The sequence below is a fragment of the Cupressus sempervirens genome, chromosome 3, assembly GCF_028749045.1.
Source record: "Cupressus sempervirens isolate cs-2001-9-10 chromosome 3, ASM2874904v1, whole genome shotgun sequence".
In the NCBI taxonomy this organism is placed as follows: domain Eukaryota; kingdom Viridiplantae; phylum Streptophyta; class Pinopsida; order Cupressales; family Cupressaceae; genus Cupressus; species Cupressus sempervirens.
This window is the reverse complement of record NC_143120.1, coordinates 1017213593-1017217702: the sequence shown is the minus strand read 5'-3', so window position 1 is coordinate 1017217702 and position 4110 is coordinate 1017213593. Positions and strand designations below refer to the sequence as shown.

At 36.1% G+C, this 4110-nt stretch overlaps 1 pseudogene; it reads left to right on the top strand.

The window, feature by feature from the left end:
- The first annotated feature begins 2131 nt into the window (after positions 1 to 2131).
- On the top strand, positions 2132 to 3358 carry LOC149570226 (glucan endo-1,3-beta-glucosidase pseudogene; annotated as a pseudogene).
- Positions 3359 to 4110: the final 752 nt, after the last annotated feature.

Sequence of the window (4110 nt, the reverse complement as noted above, 5' to 3'; positions counted from 1 at the left end):
ATAATACATTTTTAAATGTGAAAGTATATAATAGTTTGTCACCAAACTATCAATTATGTAGTTACCACAGGGTATGTAAAGGATCATAGTGGGCCAAAAAATGGTGATGTGAAAAAAAATTAGTCTAACAAGATCCAGAAAGTGTTTTGCAATTTGCATTGACTTTTTGCTTCCAATCCTAATACTAATGCAAAGGGAAAAAACATTACACAACCTTATCGCGTATTTGATACATTGAGTACCTGAAACTTGCACATAGGTTTTTTTCTAAATGAATGCAATTTTTTCTAAATTCTTACCATTTGAACAACTAAAGCAATCGAGTACCAATAGTGTAATCAAGTATAGAAATCAATGCAATATATTTTCCACTAGATTTTGCATCCTAGCACAAGTATGTTGATTTTTTTCATTTTTTTTGCACTTGATTTTTTACTAGCCATGTGTGCTTCTTTCTCTTGTATATGTGAAGTTATCCATGAATATTTTAGCTATGTTAGTAAAATTAACTTATCTTAAACTTTATGAAGAAGAATATGGTATTATTGTATAGTACTATAGACAAATGATATCGAACTTATCAAGCATTGAACAATTATCCTAACAAGCAAGTCAAGGAAATGATTGGTGAAATAGTTTCCAAGGATATTATTTTAGTAAAGATTTGGGAATGATTGAGAAAATTAAAAAATTTAATTTGTCACACAATCTTTAACTCTGAATAAAATCAAACTAGCATAAGAGAACCATAACTCCATGACAAGCATACTTGAATCCTAAAATTTATTAATTCTCAAGGATGATTTGGGATCTTAGTAATTGTGGGAAATGCTAGGCTTGGGATTTAACTTCTAGAAAATCACTTTCAATTTATAAAATGAATTGTGAAATAATTTTCTTTCACACGAAGTGATAGATATTTTGTAGGAATGAGATAGTTAACATGATCCAACCAATGAGAAGGATCGCCATCATTGGATACATTTAATATCTAGTTATGATTCATTGTGGAGGGTAGATTATTGTTCAATAACTTGGGGATTAAACTATTCATAACTTTAAAGAAGCAAATCATAAGCCCTTTGATTTCCAAGACTAAGGTAGTGGACAAATATCATTGATTTAGGAAAATTTGAAGAGAAACAAAAGAAATCCAAGTAAGGATAGATTGCTATAGATTTCAAATGATCAATAATAAATTAAAAGATTATGTTCGTTACCGTCTGAAATATATTTTAAATATTAGATCTAAATTAAAATAAACTATTAAAATTATTTTTTCAAATATAATATGATATGTAAATTAAAATTGATTACCGAATAAAATTGCACAAAGAACGTAAATTAAATCTAATAAAAACTACTTATTTTATTTATTTAGTGAAAAGAAACTTCCGAACATTGTCAATGTCTTGGAATGACGTTTTAATAACAAGTCACAGTCCCAAGTGTCCTCGTCAGAATCTATGGTTGAATTAAGAAGTGTTTGAGATACAAATAACCTGCAATTCTTCCACCGTACGCTGCAACTAGAACTCTGGATGTTGTGGAGAGAAGATCAGCTATATGTGTTATTTGGCTATACAAACTAGCGATGTGGAGCTTGTGGCGAGTTGACGTTGAAATTGTAATCCGTATTGCAGGGCAAATGGGTTAAAATATTTCGTGTGATCGAGGCGATCGAGATAATTACGTGGACTGTATGTTCGATTGTCAGAGCACAGATATCTTATGCAGAAACTCTAATCTGTTGAATTCAGTTCCTGAAGATAGATAGACATTGAGCCTCGTAGAACCGTGAGCAGGTTAAAAGATGCATCCGCGTTATATTCAAACAAATGAAACTGAATGTAGTCGTGTTATTGGGATAAGGGGGGTTGAAGAGTTTGCACTTTAAATGGTTTCCATAGCATCTGTGGCAAAGTCTATGTAGAAATGGTTTCCGGCAATGACCGACTCGATTGCAAACTATAAATACCCAATCGGGCCTTGTGATTCTCATTCACTATCACAAGTATTGCATCCTACAACCAAAATCGTAGCCATTAATATTTATCTTTTTTACAAAGATATCAGTTTGTCCGAATTAGTTAAGGAATAACTATGGCCGCCAAAGGTATGTATATATTAGATAAATTGCTGTTAGAATTGTAATTGGAAGATCGGTGGCGTAGTATGTTTTGACTGTGATTTTAGAATATTTTCTAATGTTGAATGCCCCGTGCAGTGGGAGTGTGCTATGGAACATCGGGGAATGTGCCCAGCCCGCGCGAGGTGATGGAGCTGCTGAAGCGCCACAGCATCGGGAAGGTGAGGATTTTGGAGGCACATGATCATGATCGCGTGGAAGCTCTGAGAGCCCTGGAGAAGACGGGCATAGAAGAAGTAATAGTTGGATGGAGGAACGAGGAGCTCGAGAAGGTTGCGAGCAACCAGGCGGCAGCCAACGGGTGGGTGAGCGACAACGTTGGCGCCTTCTAACCGGCAGCCAACATCAAATACATTTCGGTGGGAAACGAGGTGCTGCATTCAGACCGCACTGCGCAAGGCCAATCTGGACCACCCAGGCGGCCTCATCTGTGCTGGCGGGAGCAGGAGCGAGAGATTCTAATTATGATCCGCGCCCTTGTCAGGGTGAGTCTCGCAACGATCTCAAGAGCACTCTCCGCCCTCTGCTGAGGTTCTTGGCTGACAACGGCTCTCCATTCATGGTGAATGTGTACCCTTATTTCACCTACGCGGGCAACGGGGACCAGATATCCTTGGACTATGCGTTCTTCAACCCCTCCGCCCCGGTGGTGCACGACGGAGGTCTTCAATACAGGAACTTGTTCGACGCGACGCTGTGTCATTGCCGCGCTTCAAAGACAGGGACATAGACGTCTACCACTGCTCATTACGGAAAGCGGGTGGAACTCTGCGGGAGATGATGTGTTGGCAACCGTGGACAACGCCAGGGCGTACAATAACAACCTCATCAGGCATGTCTCCTCCAACCAGGGAACGCCCAGGAGGCCTGGAAACCCCATCCACGCCTACATTTTCTCCCTCTTCAACCACAACATCGAGTCCGGCCCCGACGTCCAGCCCCATTTCGGCCTCTTCTATCCCAACAAAACTCCCGTCTAGCCCGTCGACTTGACCCCCACCCCATAGTAGGTACTGGAATCTTCCCGGATTATTATCTACCCATCTATCACTCACCAATAATACAGAGGTCTCGGTCTGCTATGTCCTCTGGATTATTATCTATCTCTCACCAATAATGAAGAAGGAATGGCTTTCTATGCCTTCCTCTACATTGTAAATAATTACCACTCCTAAATAAGTGAAGTGTATCACCTTCTCTTTAGTGTAATCTATCTTCTATATAATAAGACTTGCTTGATATCATTTGGAATATAATTAGTCACTTTAAGGAATTATTTGTATTTCGTTGAAAAGGAAATAAAAACCACATTTTACTGATGAAAGAAAATTACTCTCCATATAAAATCATTAAAATATAGTAATTCAACTCAGATCAAGAATACCTTCACTCTCAATAATAAAAAATGTGCTAGATAGTTTCACGGTCTAAATGTTATAATAAGTATAAATAAAGTAGGAGAGCAATAAAATAAAAAAGTTATTATTCCTTATGAAATAAAAGAAATGGGAACCAACATTTATATTTATAAATACATGTACAACTCTATAATTATTTTGTTGGAATATAGAAAAAATTATATTTTACTTTAATCATTTTATGGTTCACAAGAATTGTGTTTTGTTTTAATTAGTATACTAAGTATATATATTTTTTGCTAGTAATGTTAGAAACTTTATTAATATTTCAAATTTCTTCTTGAAATGTAATGGCTCTTATTTAATATATCAAGTTTGGGCTTGCCCTCTTCTTATTGAAAAAATGTAATAGTTTAGTTGACAATTTATAAAGAAATAAGGATAAAAGAATAAATATGATTTATTGGGCATCTAGTTGTCAAATGGTGTCATGAGCTCTCTAAGGCTTGAAAGATTTATATTAAATTTTTTGAAACATCTAAAGAAAAATAAAATTAGTATTAAATTTAAATTCTAATAATCTTGATCAAGAAAATTGGACTA